Source organism: Mesocricetus auratus, unplaced genomic scaffold (assembly GCF_017639785.1).
Source record: "Mesocricetus auratus isolate SY011 unplaced genomic scaffold, BCM_Maur_2.0 Super-Scaffold_100030, whole genome shotgun sequence".
In the NCBI taxonomy this organism is placed as follows: Eukaryota; Metazoa; Chordata; class Mammalia; order Rodentia; family Cricetidae; genus Mesocricetus; species Mesocricetus auratus.
In genome coordinates, this window is record NW_024429211.1 from 3,139,896 (window position 1) to 3,161,909 (window position 22,014).

General features: G+C 37.1%; 1 long non-coding RNA gene across 2 annotated transcripts in view; it reads right to left on the reverse strand.

Moving 5' to 3' along the window:
• Positions 1 to 21,184, reverse strand: part of LOC121134758 — a 33,997-nt gene extending 12,813 nt beyond the window's left edge. For both annotated transcript variants that reach the window (XR_005871958.1, XR_005871959.1), the window contains exon 1: positions 20,929 to 21,184. This is a non-coding gene — a long non-coding RNA (uncharacterized LOC121134758). The remainder of the gene's footprint in view (positions 1 to 20,928) is intronic.
• Positions 21,185 to 22,014: the final 830 nt, after the last annotated feature.

Consider the following 22,014-nt stretch of genomic DNA (forward strand, 5'->3'; position numbering starts at 1 on the left):
CCATGTCTAAAATCCATATATGAGTGAGTACATACCATGTTTGTCTTTTTGCGACTGGGTTACCTCACTCAGGATGGTTTCTTCCAGTGCTATCCATTTCCCTGCGAATTTCAAGATTCCATTGTTTTTTTCTGCTGAGTAATACTCCATTGTGTAAATGTACCACATTTTCTCTATCCACTCTTCAGTTGAGGGGCATCTAGGTTGCTTCCAGGTTCTGGCTATTACAAATAATGCTGCTATGAACATAGTGGAGCAGATGCCCTTGTTGTATGAACTTGCCTCATTTGGATATATGCCTAAGAGTGGAATTGCTGGGTCTAGTGGTATACTAATTCCCATTTTCCTGAGGAATCTCCATACTGATTTCCAAAGAGGCTGTATGAGTCAGCACTCCCACCAGCAGTGGAGGAGTGTTCCTCTCTCTCCACATCCTTTCCAGCATAAATTGTCTTCGGTGTTTTTGATTTTAGCCATTCTGACAGGAGTAAGATGGTATCTCAGAGTTGTTTTGATTTGCATTTCCCTCATGGCTAAGGAAGTTGAGCACTTTCTTAAGTGTCTCTTGGCCATTTTAGCCTCCTCTACTGAGAATTCTCTATTTAGCTCTGTACCCCACCTTTTAATTGTATCCTTTGGTGTTTTGGAGACTTGTTTCTTGAGTTCTTTGTAAATTTTGGAGATTAGCCCTCTGTCTGATGTAGCGTTAGTGAATATCTTTTCCCATTCTGTGGCCTGCCTTTTTGTCTTTTTGACTGTGTCCTTTGCCTTACAGAAGCTTTTTGGTTTCAGAAGGTCCCTTTTGTTAATTGTCTATCTCAGTGCCTGTGCCACTGGTGTTATGTTTGGGAAGTGGTCTCCTGTACCAACTCGTTGAAGAGTATCTCCCACATTCTCTTCTAAAAGTTTCAGTGTGGCTGGATTTATGTTGAGATCTTTGATCCATTTGGACTTAAGTTTTGTACAAGGCGATAAACATGGATCTATCTGTAGTCTTCTGCATACCAATACCCAGTTATGCCAGCACCATTTGTTGAAGATGCATTCTTTTTTCCATTGTACAGTTTTAGCTTCTTTGTCAAAAATCAAGTGTTCATAGGTGTGTGGGTTAAAATTAGAGCTTTCAATTCGGTTCCATTGGTCTACCTACCTATTTTTTTGCCATGACCAAGCTGTTTTCAGGACTATAGCTCTGTAATAGAGCTTGAAGTCAGGTATGGTGATGCCTCCTGAAGTTCCTTTATTGTATAGGGATGTTTTAGCTATCCTGGGCCTTTTGTTTTTCCATATAAAGTTGATTAATGTTCTTTCCAGGTCCTTGAAGAATTGTGATGGAATTTTGATAGGGATTGCATTGAATCTGTAGACTGCTTTTGGCAAGATTGCCATTTTTATTATGTTGATCCTACCAATCCAAGAGCATGGGAGATCTTTCCATTTTCTGGTATCTTCTTTGATTTCTTTCTTTAAAGACACAAAGTTCTTGATATACAGGTCTTTAATTTCCTTGGTTAACATTATCCCCAGATATTTGATGCTGTTTTTGGCTATTATAAAGGGTGATGTTTCTCTGATTTCTTTATCAGTCACTTCATCATCTGTATATAATAGGGCCACTGATTTTTTTGAGTTTACCTTGTATCCTGCCACATTGCTGAAGGTGTTTATCAGCTCTAGGAGTAACCTTGTGGAGTTTTTTGGGTCACTTATGTAAACTATCATATCATCAGTGCTTAGCCGTGGGAGTCTGCGTCTTCTTCCATCAGCCACTGAATGAAGGTTCTGTTTCCCAGACTTCTGGCCATGGGATTGTAGGCTGGCACTCCCCAGATCTATGTCTAAAATCCATATATGAGAGAGTACATGTCATGTTTCTCTTTTTGTGGCTGTGTTACCTCACTCAGGATGGTTTCTTCTAGTGTCACCCATTTGCCTGCAAATCTCAGGATTCCATTGTTTTTTTTTCTGCTGAATAGTACTCCATTGTGTAAATGTACCACATTTTCTTAACTGTCTTTCAGGCATTTTAGATTCTCTGTTGATAATTCTCTGTTTAGTTCTCTACCCCACTTATTTGCATTATTTTGTGCTTATTGACTAGCTCCTTGAGTTCCTTGCATATTTTGTACATCTGCCCTGTGTCAGATGTGGGGTTGTTGAATATCTTTTCACATTTTGTGGGCTGGCATTTTGAATTGTTGAATGTGCCCTTTGTCTTACAAAAGACAGTCAGTTCCAGGAGGTCCTTTTTATTAATTGTAGATCTCAGTGTCTTTGCTTGTTGTGATTTATTCAGAAACCAGTCACCTGTACCAATTTATTCAAGGATGCTTCCCATATTCTCTTCTAAGTGGTTCACTGTGACTCGATTAATGTTGAATTCGGTAATCAATTTTGATTTAAATTTTGTGCATAGCAATAGACATTGATCCACCTGAAGTCTTATACATGCCAGAATCCAGTTTAACCAGGACCATTTGTGGAAGATGCTTTCTTTATTGCATTGTATAATTTTAGCTTCTTTGTTAAAAATAAGGTGTTTGTAGATGTGTGGGTTAATATCAGGGCTTTCAGTTTGATTCAGTTGGTCTCCCTGTATATTTTTGTTCTAAAACCAATATATTTCTATAAGAGAGCTTGAAGTCATGGATGGTGATAACTCTGGAAGTTCCCTTATTGTACAGGGATGTTTTAGCTAAACTGGGTCTTTTGTTTTTTTCATCTAAAGTTGATTTTTTATTTGTTTTTAATTCTGTGATGAATTGTGCTGGGATTTTGATGTGGATAGCATTGAATCTGTACATTGGTTTTGGGAATTGCCATTTTACTATGTTAATTTTACCAAACCAGTACTATGGGAGATCTTTCCTTTTTCTGGTATCTTCCTTAACTTCTTTCTGGAAAGACAAAATGTTCTTATTATACAGGTCTTGCACTTTTTTGCTAAGAATTACCCCAAGATTTTTAATGTTGTTTGTAGCTATTGTAAATGGTAATGTTTCTCTGATATCTTTCTCAACACATTCATCATCTGTATATATTAGGGCTTCTGATTTTTTTTTCCTGCATCTTGCTAAAGGTGTTTATCAGCTGTAGTAGTTCCCTGATAGAGTCTTTTGGATCCCTTATATAAAGTGTCATATCATCTGCAAATAGTGAAAATTTTACTTTTTTTAACCAATTTGTATCCACTTGATTTCCTTTTGTTGTCTCATGGTTCTAGGTAGAACTTGAAATATAATATTAAAGGGATGTGGAGAGAGTAGTCACCTTGTGTTTTTCCAATTTTAGAAGTACCACATTTAATTTCTGTCCATTAAGTTTTATGATGGCTGTTGCTTTGCTGAATATTGGTTTAATTGTGTTTATGTATGTTCCTGATATCCCTGATCACTCCAAGATCTGTATCATGAAGTTACATTGGATTTGTCACAGGCTTTTTCAGAATCTTGTGAGGTGGTCATGTGTTTTTTTATTAGTTTGTATATATGGTCGATTACTTTGATGGATTTATATATGTTGAACCATTACTGCATCCCAGGAATGAATCCTACTTGATCATGGTGGATGATTTTTTTATATGTTTTTGAATTTGATTTGCCAGTATTGCATCCAGTACTTTTGCATCCATGTTCATGAGGGATATTGCTTTGTAGTTTTCTTCCTTAGTTGTGTCTTTGTGTGGCTAAGGTATCAAGGTTATTGTAGCATCATAAAAAGAGTTTGACAATAACCCTTCTGCTTCCATTGTGTGGAACAAATTGAGGAGAATTGGAATTAGCTTTTCGTTGAATTTCTTGTAGAATTCTGCAATGAAACCATCTGGCACTGGGATTTTTTGGTGGGTAGATTTTAATGACTATTTCTATTTCATTAGGGATTATAGGTCAATGTAAATTGCTTATCTCTTCTTGATTTAATTTAGGATAGTGATCTATCAAGAAAATTGCCCATGTCCTATAAATTATTGAATTTAGTGGAGTACATGTTTTCACAGTATGACCCACTGATTCTCTGAATTTCCTCAGTATCCATTGTTATGTCCCCCTTTTCATTTCTGATTTCGTTAATTTCCATGTTCACTCACTGTCTTTTGAATAGTTTGGATTAGGTTATGTCTATCTTGTTGATTTTCTCGAAAACCCAACTCTTTGCTAAATTGATTCTTTATATTGCTTTCCTAGTTTTGGCTTCATTGATTTCAGCCCTCAATTTGTCCTAGATATCACCATTTATATCCATGATGTTTTTGTCCAGCATTACTTCAAATTTGTCATTCAAATACATGGGTTCAGATACAAAACTTACTTATTGAATCACTTAGTTCATGCCCAGTGATGGGTGCTCTTGCACTGGAATGAATAACTCAATCACTTTCACGGACTTAGTGTCCAGATGGAGAAAATTGCCGGGTTTTACAATAGTAGATTCTGGAAACCAAGATTCATCATATATTTTTTTCAAAGTATTATATACTTGCTGGGTCAACTCCATGTGTAGTGGACCCACACTGGCACAATGAACCATCTGGAGTCTGCCTTCATCACAGTCTTGCCCCCCACCTACACCCTATGCTTAAGAAATTCAGAAGAGTTGGGACCATCTAGAGTTGCTGAAACCAAAGTACTGAGCCACCTACACCCACTGGGACATGAGAGGAGAGAGTGATACCCCACCTCCTCCCTCTGGAAGAAGTGATGGTAAGTTGACAGTATAAGAACACATTCAACAACAGAAAGACCAATATGACAATGCAAGAATCTAGGAATTATGCACCAGCATGACCTGAACATCCCATTGCAGATGAAGCAAAGACAAGGAGCTTAAAAACAAGTTTATGAAGATGATAGAGACCCACAAAGAGGAAATGAGAAAGTTACTTAAAGAAATGGAAGTAACAACAATGACAACAAAAACAGGAAGTGGAGGAAAAGACTAACCAAATAAGTATCTTAAAGAAAGCAAGAAAAGCCAAGAAAAAACAATAAAAATGTAAAGGAAACAATTCAAACAGTACAAGGTTTGGAAGTTGATATAGTAACCATTAAAAATCACAGACTGAGGGAATGCTAGATATAGAAAAGCTGAGTAAATGATCAAGAACTAGAGTAAGTATAACCAATAGTATACAAGAGTTGGCAGAGAGAATCTCAGGTGTTGAAGACTCACTAGAGGAAATAGAATCACTGACCAAAGGAAATCTGAAGTCCAATGAATCTCTATCACAAAATATCTAGGAAATAAGGGACACTGTGAAAAGGACAAACCTAAGAATAGGAATAGAAGAAGGTGAAGAAATACAGATCAATGGTAGAAAAAGCTAACTCAAGCATATCTTAGAAAAAAAAACTTTTCCAAACTAAAGAAGACCATGCCTATGAATATCCAAGAAGCTTATAGAACACCAAATAGACTGGAAAACAAAAATATCCACTTACTACATAATAATAAATCACCAAGTTTACAGAATGAAGAAAATATATTAAGAACAGCAAGCAACAAAGGAAAAGGGCTAATTAACATATAAAGACAGAATTATACCCAACTTCTCAAGAGAAACTCTGAAAGCCAATATGTCCCAGATAGATGTTGTACAAATGCTAAGGGACCATGGATTTCCACCCAGATTATTATACCCAGAAAAGCTATCAATACTAAAAATGCAGAAAACAAGATACTCTATGACAAAACCAGACTTAAACAATACATACCCATAAATCCAGTCCTACAGAAATTTCTGGAAGGAAAACTCAAACCCCCTGGAATTTAACTACACTCACAAAAACATAGGCAATGGATAATCTTACTATACGAAAATCAAAAGAAAAAACTGGGTAAATCCAGAAACAATATCACTATCCCCAACAAACCAAAAACAAACAAGAATTAACAATTAGTGGTCATTAATATCACTTTGCTGCTGAAAATTCTTTCCTTTGTGGGAAATGGAAAGAACACTTAAAATTCATCCTATGGTAAGAATGGCAAACCAATTTCAAGTTTCACTAAACTTTTGTTGACAAACCATAGGCATGGGGAAACCTAAAGTTGTGTGGGAGCTCCAATGTGATCTGTACCACAAGTATTTATTAATGAACTCCTCTGTTGTCATGTTAATATAGAACAGAGTTACTTATAATAGGGAAGTAGCAGAGGATGCTTACTCAGGTAACTGTCTCCTGACACTGAAGTCTTTTCTGAGTGGGCATAGACACAATTAACAAACTCATCTCAGATGACCTTTCACAAGCATATATGGCAATATCTACATGACTTTAGTTGTATGTCAATAAAAGGGGATGTACATAAATGATCAATGCCAAAATAGGATCAGTCATAGCATTTCATATTCATCTGTCAAATCATCCAAAGCAAAACAACTAACATAAAAACACCAATATCAAAAAGAAGCATTTGAAAAAGAAATATGTTCTTGAATAAGTCAATGTTTTCCAAAATAGAAAAATGATAAAATAAAAACTTTGTGCGTGCAAGTTTTTTTATCTTTAAATTTATTCTTCTTTCATACAGTATATCGTGAACACAATTTTGTGTTTGTCACCTCTTCCACACACACCCAGTCTTCTCTGTCCCCCAGATACATTCCTCTTCCATTTCATTTCAGAAATTCGTATGTCTCCTATGTAAATCAACTGAACATGGCATAACTACCACGGTGCAGTAATTTTAAACACAAACCTTCCATCATATGAAGCATAGATGAGGAAAACTAATAAGAGGAATAGGCTACCAAGAGGAGATGAAATAGTCAGAGACACACCCATTCCCACTGTTAGGAGTCCCAAAGGAACACCCAGATACACAATCATAGCATATATCCAGAGGACCCAGTGAAGATGCATGTAGGTGATGTAATTGTTGAATCAGTCTCTATGAGCCACTATGAGCCTTGCTTAATTGATTCTGTGAGAAATGCTATCTTTCCATCCTTGAAATCCCTGACTCTTATAATACTTTATTCTTCTCCTTTGTGGTGTACATGGAGTTCCAACTTAATTTTGGCTGTGGGGCTCTGAATCTGCTTTCATTAGAAGATTGAAGAAGCTTCTCTGATGACAATTGCGACAAGCACTGATCTATGAGTACAGAGAATATTGTGAAAATTTTATAAATATGGAAGACATGATTAATTACATGTTATCAAAATGGTTGAGGCTTATTCCCCTCCTTCCCTGACCCCTACAAACCTACTATCCCATCCCATTTAAGCTCCCCAGGGAGGGTGAAGAATTCCATGAAGGATCATAATGTCTGTCACATTATTTGGAGCAGGGCTTATCTCCTCCCCTGTGTGTCTAGGCTAAGAGAGTATTCCCGTTTTTGGAGTGGACTCCTAAAATCCATTAATGTACTAGGGATAAATACTGATCCACAACCAGAGCCCCCCCATAGATTAACCAGACGTCCAAACTGACATCCATGTTCAGTGGGAGCCTAAATTTCCAGTGCGTGGGGACTACCTCTGGATATCTACTGAGACTCCAATCCTGCAGGAGCCTATGTACCCCAGATTCCTGATCTTTTTCTCCATGCTCAGCATCAGGCAATTCAGAGGAATTCCTCCTGCTCACCCTCTCTCAGATCTCCTGGCGTGGGGACCTCAGCCAGGACGACTCATCCCCAGATGACCAAGCAAGCAGCAGCCTGGTCCACTTCTGCCCACACTCAGGGCAGAGTGCAGGGGACAGAAAGCAGAGGCCAGAGATTATTGTATATGCTTTCACCCACCTAAATGGAACGCGGGTTGCCTACCCACCAAGAGGGGAAAAGGCTCTTTCTATATCCACTGGAAGCAGTGATGTGAAAGAGAAAATGTAAGAACACACTCAGCAACAGAAAAAACAATATGACACCAGCAGATCTAAAGATTCTACACCAGCAGTACCTGAACACCCCATTGCAAATGAAGCAGAAGGGGATGAGCTTAAAAACACTTTCATGAAAATCACAGAGACCCTCAGAGAAGGTATGAGAAAATTAATTGAAGAAATGGAAGTAAGGACAAATGAAAAATTCCAACAACTGTAACAAAGGAAGGAAAACACAAAGCAAAAATTACAAGAAACAATTCAAACAGTTCAAGGGTTGAAAGCTGACATGGAGATAATAAAAAAACACAGTCTGAAGGAATACTGGAAAGAGAAAAACTGGGGAAACCATCAGGTAATACAGATGTAAGCACAACCAACAGAATAAATAAAGAAAGAATACTTGGAGCAGCTAACAAAAAAAGGTCAAATAAAATATAGAAGCAAACCTATCAGAAGTACACCTGACTTCTCCATGGAAACTTTGAAAGCCAGAAGGTCATGGATAGATATTCTATCAATATAAAGGGACAACAGATGCCATCCCAGACTGCTATACCCAGCAAAGCTTTCAATACATACAGATGGAGAGAACAATATATTGCATGCAAAAGCAGATTAAAACAATACATAAAATCTAACCCAGCTCTACAGAAAATTCTGGAAGGAAAACTACAAGGAAGTTAACTACAACCAGGAAAACATAGGAAATAGATGATCCCAATTTGCCAACACCAAAAAGACAAAAGCGGTAGGAATCCACAGACCATTCCACCAGCAGCAACCATTACAAAACAAACAAGAATGAGCAATCAAAGGTCATTAATATCCCACAATATTAATTATCTTAACTCACCCATATAAAGGCACAGGGTAACAAAATGGATTCAAGGACAGAATCCATCCTTCTGCTGCATACAATAAATATGCCTCAACTTCAAAGACAAACATTTCCTCAGAGTTAAGGGTTGGGAAAAGATTTTCCAATCAAATGGACCCAAGATAGAAGCAGACGTAGATATCCTATTATCTAGCATAGTATATTTTAAACTGAAATCAATCAAAAGAGATGAAAGAGATCATTTCATATTCACCATAGGAGAAATCCACCAAGATGAAGTTTTAATTCTGAACATCTATGTGCCAAACTCAAAGGCATCCACATTTGTAAAAGAAACTTTTATAAAACTCATACCACACATAAATTCTCACACACTTGTTGGAGAAGACTTCAACACACGTCTCTCACAACTATATAGGACTATCACACAGAAAATTTACAAAAAACAAAAAACTAATAGAATTCATGACAAAATTGGGTTTGACAGACATATATAGAACACTCCATTCAAACACAAAATAATATACCTTTTTCTCAACGCCACATGAAACCTTCTCTAAAATTGGCCATACAGCAAACCTCAACAGGAATAAAAAGAAATTAGAATAACTCCATGTATCTTATCAGACCACCATGCTTTAAAGTTAGATTTCAACAACAATACCAATTGCAGAAACCCTACAAACACATGGAAATTGAATAATTTGCAGTTGCATCACTACAGGGGTCAAAGAAGGAATTTAGAAAAAAAGAAATTAAACACTTCCTAGAATTCAATGAGAATGAAGACACAACATATCCAAACTTATAGGACAATTTGAAAGCAGTGCTAAGAGGAAAATTCATAGAATTAAGTGCCCACATGAAGAAACTGGAGAATAGTCACACTTGAGAATTAACAACACAACTGAAAGCTCTAGAACAAAAGAAAGCAAACTCACCCGGGAGGAGTATACACCAAGCAATAATCAAATTAAGGAGTTAAATAAATAAAGTAGAAAGTAGGAAAATAATACAATGAATCAATGCAATGAAACGTTAATTCTTTGAGAAAATCAACAGGATAGACAAAACTTTATCCAAACTCACCAAATGGCAGACTGTGACATTGCAAATTAACAAAATCAGAAATGAAAAGGGAACATAGCAAAGGACACTGAGGAAATACAGAGAAACATCAGGTGATAATTTGAATACCTATACTCCACAAAACTCAAAAATTTTAAAGAAACTGACAATTTTCTCCATAGATATAACCTGCTAAAGTTAAATTAAGAACAGATAAGCAATTTAAATGACCTATAATCCATAAGGAAATAGAAACAGTCATCAAAATCTCCCAACCAAAAAAAAATAGCCTGGTTCCAGCTGGCCTCAGTGCAGAATTCAACCAGAAACTAAAAGATCAGATTATTACAATTTTCCTCTAACTATTCCATGTAATAGAAGCAGAAAGGTCTGCCAAAATCTTTGTATGTGGCTTCCATAACCTTGATACCCAAGCCACACAAAGACACAACTAAGAAAGAGAAATTCAGACCAATTTTACTCATGAACATTGTTGCAAAAGTATTCAATAAAATACTGGCAGATTAGATGCAAGAACACATCAGAAAAATCATCCAACATGATCTAGTAGGTTTCATCCCAGAGATGAAGGGATGATTCAACATATGGAAATCCATCAATGTAATCCACCATATAAACATGTTGAAGAACAAAAATCACATGAACATCTCTCTAGATGCTGAAAAAGCCTTTGACAAAATCTAACACCCCTTCATGATACAGGTCTTGGAGAGATGCAGGACAACAGCAACAGACCTAAACATAATAAAAGCTATATACAGCAAAACAACAGTCAACACTAAACTAAATGTAGAGAAACTCAAAGCAATTTCTCTAAAATCAGGAAGAAGTAAATGCTGTGAACTCTATCCATACCTCTTCAACATTGTATTTGTACTTCTAGCTAGAGCTATATGACAATAAGAGAAAATCAATTGGATACAAAATAGAAAGGAAGATGTCAAATTTTCACTATTTGCAGATTATATGAAAGTTTACATAAGTGACCAATAAAACACAAGCAGGGAATTCAGTGAAGTGGAAGGATACAGGATCACCTAAATAAAATCAGTAGCCCTAATATATACAGATGATAAAAGGGCTGAGAAAGAAATCAGAGAAATATCACCATTACAATTTCCACAAACTACATAAAATACTTTGTCGTAACCAAACAAGTGAGAGACCTTTATTGCAAGAACTTTGAGTCTTTAAAGAATGAATTTAAAGAAGACACCAGAAAATGGGAAGATCTCCCATGCTCTTGGATATGGAGGATAAAATTAGTAAGAATGGCAATTTTACCAAAAGCAATCTACATATTCAATGCAATCCCCAAAGAAATCACAGCACAATTATTCACCGACCTTGAAAGAACAATTCTCAACATTATATGGAAAAACAAAAGACACAGGATAGCCAAAACAACCCTGTTCACCAAGGCAAATCCAGAGGCATCACCATCCCTGACTTCAAGCTCTATTATAGAGCTATAATCCTGAAAACAGCTTGGTATTGACACAAAATAGACAGGTAATTCAATGGAATCAAATTGAAAACGCTGCTTTTAACCCACACACATATGAACATTTTGTTTTTGACAAGGAAGCTAAAATTATACAATGGAATAAAGAAGGCATCTTCAACAAATTGTGCTGTCATAACTGGATGCTGGCATCTAGAAAACTGCAGATAGTTCCATATCTATCACCATGCACAAAAATTAATCTAAATCTACTAAAGACCTCAATACAAATCCAGTCACACTGAACTTCTTAGAAGAGCAAGTGGGGGCAACTTTGAACAAATCAGTACAGGAAACTGCTTCCCAAATGTAACACTATTAGCACACACACTGACATCAAAAATTAAAGAATGGAACCTCCTGAAACTGAAAAGCTTCTACAAGGCAAAGGGCACAGTGATTAAGACAAAATGGCAGCCCATAGAATGGGAAAACATGTTTATTAACAAAACATGTGACAGAGTAGAGTGCTGATCTCCAAAATCTGCAAACACCTTCAGCAATGTGGAGGATACAAGATTAATTTAAAAAAACAGTAGTGTTAATATATACAGTAGATAAATGGGCTGAGAAAGAAATCAGAGAAACATCATGATTTACAATAGCCACCAAATAAATAAAATCTGGGAGTAAGACTAAACAAAGACATGAAGGAACTGTATAACAAAAACATTGAGTGTTTAAAGAAATTAAGGAAGATACTGGAAAATCAAAAGATTTCCTATGCTCTTGGAGAGGTAGAATCAGCATAGTAAAAATGGCAATGTTGTCTAAAGCAATCTAAAGATTCATTGCTATTCCCACCCAAATCTCAGCAAAATTCTTCCCATACAATGAAAGAACCATTCTCAACTTTATATGGAAAAACAAAAGACACAGGATAGCCAAAACAGCCATCTACAATAAAGGAACTTTCATAGTTATCACCATCCTTGACTTCAAGCTCTAAAATAGAATTATAGTGCTGGGAACAGCTTGGTATTAGCACAAAAATAGATAGGTAAATTAATTGAAAACTCTGATATTAACACACATACACACATATGAACACATGTTTTTTACATAGAAGCTAAAATTACACATTGGGAAAAACATCTTGAACAAATGGTACTGACATAACTGGATGTTGGTAAGTAGAAGACTTCGATAGATTCATATCTATCACCATGCACAAAACTTAATTCCAAATGGATCAAAGACTTCAACCCAAACCCAGTAACACTGAACATATCAGAAGAGAAATTATTTCATACCCTTGTATGAATTGGTACAGGAGACTACTTCCTGAACATAACACCAGTAGCAAAAACACTGAGATCAACAATTAATAAATGGGACCTCTTGAAACTGAGAAGCTTCTTCAAGGCAAAGAATACCTTCAAGAAAACAAATGGGTGTTTTAGAAACAAAAATTCCCAATGTTTAGTTTCTCTAATCACTCCCATGAGGAAACCCTCTAGGTAACTAGACATGAAATCAGTGTATTTTTGGATTGTCATCCTATTTATGATTATAGTATTATACATGAGCTATTTTGTATGTTAAACTAATCCTACATATTTTGCTTAAATTTGAATCATCATAGTATGGAAATTTCTATGTATTACAGGGTTGAATATTTTGATCACATTCTTTCCCTTTATCCAGCTTCTCACGTATTCTCCTACCTCCATGTGTTTCCAACAACATTCACTACTGCTTGATTGCAAAACTTATCATTTTTCTCATATGTATCTTTAGCCACACAGAAAAAAAAGGAATCAAAAAATGTAAATCAAAATTACCAAGGCCTCCCCAAAAAGACGACGATTCAAAAATTACCAAAATTAAATGATTCCCCAATACCCAATGTATACACAATTAAACAAAATGTATATGTTTTGGGTTAACAGTGTGTCTGAGGCCTGCCCTGGGATTGGCTTGATATAACCATTAGAAAAATACCGATTGTTTTCTCTTTGTTCCCAGAAAGTATTAATTGGAAATTGATTATTGGTTAGAAGTTGTACTTTGTATCAACTTTCCCTTCTCATGTTGGAATGTTTTATTGGGTTTGATGCTGTGCAGACTGGTATGTGATACCACAGTATCTGTGGATTTCTAAGTGTCTCAGTAATGCTGTGTCTGGAAAACTATGCTTTTTGGAGTTATCTACCACCTTTGTCCTTTACAATTTTTTCTGCTTCTATTATATAGATCAGTGAGAGTTGAGGGTAGGGTTGATTAACCCATACTATTCAGAGTCTAGTGTTAAAAAGTCTCTCTTTTTCTGCATACTTCCCACTTGTGTGTCTATGAGTTATTTCCACCTATTATAAGAATAAGTACCTCTGATGAGTTAACTGGTGCAGTGATCTATAGGTATCTCCATGTGTCATCAGGCCTCATTTTCTTTTGATATACCTTTGATATACAGAATGAGATAAGAAGGTGTTTCCCTAAGGCTGTGACTAATCAAGTTTGAGATTCTTGGTCACTTTAGCAACATCAGGTATAGTTTGTGTCTCATAAAATGAACCATATATCCAATAATTATGTAGTCTAAAATTTATATAAAGTTTGTACCAACATGGAAACAGTATATCTTGAAAAAGATCGTTACTATGATTTGCAGTGTTTGTAAGCAGAGATAATAAGAGTTTCATTATCCAAAGCTTTGGAAATGGCCTGTTATATTTGAGGAGGGGTTTATACTTTCCTTTTGACCAATGACACATTGTCCAAAACAAGCCAACAAAATTATACATTACAGGTACTGGAGATTTTATTTTGTGGTATATGATATCTAGTTGTGACAATATTGTGACTCTATTTAAGTTCATATATGTACACATAAATATATATATATATATAAGTTCATATATATTAAGTAAATCAAAGAAAATATATAGATAGATTCTTATGAAATAGCTGGTATTTATTTCTGGAATACTTATATTTAAAGACAGTCTTATTGGCATTAGCATGTCATCACACAACATGAGTTTCTTAATGACAGAAAATTTTCAGTGTTTTACTAGCCTGCTAGCCTTAACTGCTGCAAAACTCCAATTCTGGAAAAAAACACACTAACTCAAATGATGCAAAGATAATATATATATCTTCATTGAGAAAATATTTGATGCATATTTAATTACAATCCCACAAATGAATTCTCACAAGCTGGGATATCAGGCACAATTATCTTACCACATCAAGCCTGTCCAACTCAAATTATGCCTATAAGCAGGACTCTTTATGCCCTATCCTCACCAGTATGGCCACTGGCATGTTATGAGTTGATAAATGTGTAGTAGTCAGAGTAACTTAGCTAAGAAACACCTGGGAGGCCACCCATGTTCCAGTATAGTTCCATCATGCACTCATAAAGATGCCATCATAATATTCAGTTTTTATTAAAAGGAGAGATAGCATATGGAGTTCATATGGAATAGAGATAATGGTGATAGGTAATAGGATACTAAAGTAGGAAATGGAATATTCAAACACAGAATATTCACATATTAATATTTATTTATATATTTATGAAGATTATTTGTACCTGAGAAACAATTATAGAAGTTGTTTTAAGTTTGGAACTTGCTTGCACATATGTGGGCATCTCCACATTGGAACCTACTATATATACATTCATGCAGAGAAATTTTAAGAATATGTATATATTTCTTTTAAGAAAGGAATAACTCTAAAAATATTAATTTATGATTAACATGGACCATGATACATATTGGAGCCAATTTTGAATCTTCCATTTCCTTTAATAGTCTAAGAATCTTGTATAGGACACTCTAGAAAGACATAGATATATTAACCAGTATTGTAACCCATATGTAAAGTCATAGCACTGGTGAAAGTGATTCAAGCAGATCACAAAGAATCAGCATCAAGCTGTATTTCATAGCCTAGAGTCACAATCATCATAACCCAGAAGAAATGAAGGAACAACTTTCTGACATTGTCTATTGTCAATAGGAGTCGGACTCAGAGCCAATTAGAGTTTTCCTGTTTCCTTTTCCTTTTTATGGTTGAAACACAGGGAAGAGAAAAAAAACTGATGAAACTGCAGCTGTGATGAAACACTCAAAAATTACAGCAGGCTAGAATAGAGATCAATCTAACTGGTGTTTTTTATGCTATTTGAATGCAAACAATCTACCAATCAGAGGCAAATGGAAGAAAGATAAATTCTTTTTTAAATTAATTTTCATTTAAACAAAAAAGTCTTATTTTACATAACAATCCTAGTTTTCTCTCCCTCCTGTCATCTCATTCCCCGCCCCCCACCTTTCCCACCCACCATCCACTATCCAGGGAAGATGAGGCTTCAATGGGGGATGATCAAATTCTGTCACATCATTTGTGGAAGGCCATAGGCCCTTCCCAGTGAATGTAGGTTGAGAGAATATCTCTCCATAGGGAATGGGCTCCCGGAGCCGATTCATACACTAAGGATAAATACTGGTTCCACTACCGGAGGCCAAGTCCCCTAACTGAAATGTCCATTCAGGGGACCTGGTTCAGCCCTATGCTTGTTCCCCAGCTGTACCCTTGAATGGACTGGTAAAGGAGACCATTTCCAGAAAATAACACCAGTAGTACAGGCAAAGAGGACAACATTTAATAACTGGAACCTCTCAAAACTGAGAAGATTCTGTAAGTCAAAGGAGATGGTAAACAAGACAAAACAGCAGCCCACAGAATGGGAAAATATCCTCACCAATCCCACATCTTACAGAGGACTGATCTCTAAAATATGTAAAAATTCAAGAAGCTAATCACCAAAACACTAAATAATGCAACTAAAAAGTGGGGTACAGAACTAAATAGAGAATTCTCAATAGAGGAATCTCAAAAGGCTGAAACACAATTAAGAAATTGTTCAACATCCCTAGCCATTAGGGAAATACAAACCCAAACAACTCTGAGATACTATATTACACCTGTCAGGATGCTAAAATAAAAAACACCAATGACAGTGTATGCTTCAGAGGAGGTGGACAAAGGAGAACACTTCACCTTTGCTGGTGGGAGTGCAAACCCATACAGACACTTTGAAAATCATTATGGTGTTTTCTTAGGAAAATGGGAATCAATCGACCTCAAGACCCATCAATTACACTTTTAGGCATATAGCAAAAAGATGCAGATTCACACAACAAGGACATTTGTTCAACTATGTTCATAGAAGCATTATTTATAATAGCCAGAAACTACAAGCAAGCTAGAAGCCCCTCAACCAAAGAAAGGATGAAGAAAATGTGGTACATTTACAGAGTGGAATATTACTCAGCAGAAAACAAACAAACAAAACCCCAAAACAATGAAATCTTGAAATTCACAGGCAAATGAACAGAACTGGAAGAAACCATCCTGAGTGAGGTAACCCAGACCTAGAAAGAAAAATGTGTTATGTACTCACTCATAATTGGATAATTGACATAAATCAAAGGATAACCATCCTACAATCTACACATCCCAAGAAGCTAGGAAACAAAGAGGATCCTAAGAGAGACATACATGGACCAGAGAAGAGGAAAGGTGCCTCTACCCATGGGACATTCAACGTGGGTCTAGTGGACACGTACGAGAAAGATGGGGGACAAGGGGATATGAGAATGGACACCAAGACCGGATTCTGATCAAGGTGACATCTTTGTTCATCACAAAGGGATTTATATAGGAGAAGTGAGGAGGGGAAGGGGGAAAGGTGTACTTGAGGCTGCAGGGCAAGAGGTCAGTGGGGAAGGTGGTCTACTGCCATGCCTGGTGACCTAATCTACAGGGCAAGGGGTCAGGTGTAGGACCTTCTATGTTGTTTGCTACCTTGTTAGCAGAGTCTGATCCTATCTATTACAATTTAATATTCTTCAGGCCTGTCTCCTGAGCATGTTGTAGTTTTCCAATTAAGCTAATCTTTAACTGACAGATAAACTTCAGGCCTGTTTCTTGGAATTTGGTTTATGTCAGAAGAGGTGGCAGGGTGGTCTTAGTATCACAACTTTTCTATGAGTACGTGATGCAGCCTAGCTGACTGATAGCTGGAGGTCCCAAACAGAAAGGCACAAGTTCGTCTGATCAAATTGGGATCATGGGGGGAGGGAGAGAGAGGGAAGAGAATGAGGAGGGGAGGCAGGAATGGGGCAGAAGAATATGAAGTATCAGAAAGGTTAAGTGGGTGAAGAACAGAGAAGGAGAAAAAGAAAAGAGATACCATATTGGAGGGAGCCAGTATTGGTTTAATGAGAAATCTGGCACTACAGAAATCTCCAGGGATCCACAGGCATGAACCCTTCAAAGCAATAGGGGAGAGGCTACCTTAAATGTCCTTCCCATAAAATGAGATTTATGACTACCTTAAATGCCATTATGGAGCCTTCAAATTGTAGCTAATGAAACCAGAATCAGAGATTCACATTTATACACTGAGCCAAACTCCTGTAATGTAGTTGTAGAAAAGGAGGAGGTGTAAAGACGAGGCTGGGGAAACCCACAGAAACACCTGACCTGAGCAAACAATTTCTTATATACAGGGTTTTATTTGAGTCAAGCTCCTGTTTGAATTTTAGTTCTCAGTTTCTTCTGGGCTCTAGCCAGTTCCTGACTAGAAGCTAATACTCGGAGAACGTGAAATGTTCCCGAGACCCACAGCTGATGTAGGCAATAGATACAAACTATAAGCAGGGACTTTTTAGTATTTCACACATTCCTACACTGTGAGGTACCACTTACTTTAAGGTCTGTCTTCTCTGCTCCAGTCTTAGAGTACTGCATCATCTGTAAGGATGATGATTCACTTTGAGAGTCAGTTGCTGGCAGATAAGTGGAATGTACTGCTCTTTACACTGACTTGTGGACCACTAGGAATTACTGGTATGGCAGGGACATGCCAGTTGGCATACTTAGTTGGCATGCTGAGACTCATTTCCATCTGTATTCAACATTTACAGACCGTATCTTACACAATGGCAAAGATGTATAACATTAGATGTTTTTTCTGTTTATTTTTTATTGCACACCAGAGTTTTGTCTGTGTATATGTCCGTGTGATGGTGCCAGATACTCTGGGACTGGAGGTAGCTGTCAGTTGTGAACTGTCATTTGGGCCCTGAGAAATGAACCCAGGTCCTCTGGAAGAGCAGACACTGCTCTTAACCAATGATCCTTCTCTTCAATCCCTTTACATCCTAATATAAGAGACTCAGAAGTTCAAACTTCTAATCCATTTTCTATAGTCTGTTTTCAATAGTCACTTTGCCTTGGCAAATGACAGTTTGCACAGTTTCTTCTATCTTATCTCTCAGTCCTTTTCATTATAGCAGATCAGGCAAGGCATGTGCCTATTGGAAAATAATTGTCTTACAGTGGTGTCAAAAATTATTCCATACTCCCAAGGAAATAATATTACACAAAAAATTCATTGTTATATTTGAACAATGAATCTCCCACCACTGACCAAAATCTCTTCTTCAGGATTGTATTGCTGAGTTCTGTATGTTGATCCACAGACAGCAGGTGTCTGTCTCCACACTAGGCATAGCTAGTATAGGAGACCTCAAAGTCCACCCCCACAGTGACATAGTTCCTACAATAAAGCTGTACTACTCCAACAAAGACACAACTCTAAATTTTATCACCCTCTGTGAGTTTATGTGGGCCAATCACTTTCAAACTACCACAGGAGGCTTAACTATTCTAGGATTGAGGTCGCTGTGCAACTATCCAGAGAAGAGGAAGCTGTTGTTAGTAGTTTCTCTGTCTACTATCAACACTTTGTCATCCCAATGAATCGCAACTGGATGGGAGGGACTTTTCGAATCTCATGTGTCTGACAGTCTTGGTTCCTTAATATACTCTTACTAATGCCAAACAAAAAACACTTCATAATCTCTCTACAAGTTTTTTAAATGTAATTATTGATGTTTGTTAGGTGAGAGGTGAATCAGTGTGTCACTGTATATCTCTAGTTCTGTACATATGGCAGGTTATGTTCATGTGTGTGAACCAAGTTTTGGAGGTTATATTTCTGTGTCAGCTGTCTCTCTATAATTCTCTCGATATTAATTTTATAAGATAGAATGTCTGACTAAAATTTTATTAGCTATTTTTGGTTGAACAGTAATGAAAGGAGTAATGAAGAAAGTCCTATGTCTCTCCAAATGCTAGAAAATAGTCATGGCCTAGCCCTAGACTCAACTATTTCGTATTCATAGTTCCTTTCATGACTTTTTACACTTAATTCATATGTCTCTAGATATACTGATTTCGCTCCTTTCCAGGGATAACTGGAACATTCCGAAATGTAATATATATACAGCAAAATAACAGACAACATCGAACAAAGTGGAGAGAAACTCAATGTGATTCCTCTAAAATCAGGAACAAGACAAGATTGTCTACTCTCCCCATACCACTTCAATATGGTACTTGAATGTCTAACTAGAGCAATAAGACAACAAAAGGAGATCAAGGAAATAAAATTCTCACTATGTGCAGATAATATGACAGTTTACATAACTGACCTAAAAAACTCTACCAGGGAACTCCTACAGCTGAATAATACCATCATCAAAGTGGCATTATTCAAGATCAACTCAAGAAAATCAGTAGGCCTATTCTATACAGATGATAAAAGGGCTGAGAAAGAAATAACAGAAACATCACCCTTTACAATTGCCACAAACAACATAAAATACCTTGGGGTAACCCTAATCTAACAATTTAAAGATCTGTATCACAAACAATTTGAGTCTTTAAAGGAAGAAATTAAAGAAAACAACAACTCCCATGCTCTTGGAAAGGTACGATCAGCATAGTAAAAATGGCAATCTTGCCAAAAGCAATCAACATAATCGATGCAGTCTCCATTGAAATCACAGGACAACTCTTCACAGACCTTGAAAGAACCATTCTCAACTTTATGGAGAAAAATAAAAGACCCAGGCTAGCCAAAACAACCCTTTTCAACAAAGCAACCTCCAGAGGCATCACCATGTCTGACTTAAAGTTCAATTATAAAGCTATACTGCTGAAAACAGCAGCCTTGTTTCTAATTTAAATTTAAAAATAAAAAAGATGAAAACTTAAAAAAAGAGAATTCTCAATAGAGGAGTCTACAATGACTGGGAGACAATTAAGAAAGTGCTCAACATCCCTAGCCATCACGGAAATACAAATCAAAACAACTCTGAGATACCTTCTTATTCTTGTCAAAATGACTAAAATCAAAAACACCAATGACAGCTTATACTGGAATGGATGTGGAGAAAAGGGTACACTCCTCCACTGCTGGTGGGAGTGCCAACTTGTACTGCCACTTTGTTTATCAGTATGGAGATTCCTCAGGAAAATTGGAATCAATCCACCATAAGACCCAGCAATTCCCCTTTAAGTGTATACCCAAAAGATGCACATTCATACAACAAGGACGTCTGTTCCACTACTTTCATAACAGCATTATTTGTAATAGCCAGCACCTGGAAGCAAACTAGATGCCCCTCCACTGAAGAGTGGATAGAGAAAATGTGTTACATTTACACAATGGAGTACTATTCAGTGGAAAAAAAACAATGGGATCTTGAAATATGCAGGCAAAAGGACTGCATTAGAAGAAACCATCCTCAGTGATGTAACCCAACCACAAAAACGCAAACATATTATGTACTTACTCATCCATGGATTTTAGATATGGACCAGGGGAGTGCCATCCTACAATTCCACTGCCAGAGAGTCTGGGAAAAAGGAAGGACCATAAGAAAGATATGTATGAGCAGATTGGGAGCATGGGGGGAGAGGAGAGGGAGCTAGAAAAAGAGAGGGGGAGAAAAGGACACGGAGGATCCGGAAGGATGAGTCGGAGGAAGAATAGGGGAGAGTACGATGAGAGATGTCATAATAGAGAGAGTCATAATAGGTTTTAGGAGAGTTCTGGCACTAGTGAGATTTCTAGAGACCTACAAGGATGACACCAACTGAGAAATTAATCAATAGTGGAGATTCTACCTTAATTCCCCCTGCCTGATAATGAGTTTGATGACTACCTTATATGCCATCCTAGAACCTTCATCCAGTGACTGATGAAAACAGATGCAGACACCCAGAGAGGAACACTGAACTGAACTCCTGGAACCCAGTGACAGAGAGGTCAGTGTGATGAACAAGAATGGGCTGGAGAATTCTACAGAAACAGTCGACATGAACAAGGGGAGCTCTTGTACCCCAGACTGATGGCTGAAAGGTCAGCATGGGACTGATGGAGACCCAGTGAGTGTGGATGTCAGGGAGGAGGCCTAGACCTATATTGGACCTTGGGTAGTAGATCAGTATTTATCGCTGGCATACAAATGAACTTTGGGTGCCCATTCCACCATGAGGGATGCTCTTTCAGCCTGGACTGTTGGGTGACGTCTTAGGTCCTGCTTCGAATAAAATACCAGACTCTGGAGATACCAAATGGAGGGCCTCACCCTCTCTTGGGAAAGGAGAGGAGATTGAGTGGGGCTCTAGTGGGGGAGCAGAGAAGGAGGTAAGGATTTAGAGGGAGCCGAGATTAACAATTGAAGCAAGTTTGTTACTAATTTAAATAAAAGAATCTATACTTCACAATAAAAGCAAAAAAAAATGAAAAACATGTACATGAACATAGAAACCTAGCCTGTCATGCTGAATTTTAAGATCAGAGTTAACCTTTTCCATGATCCACAGCTGTTTTTAAGAATGTATGTCTGTGTGGGCCCAAACCCCCTTCCAAGTTT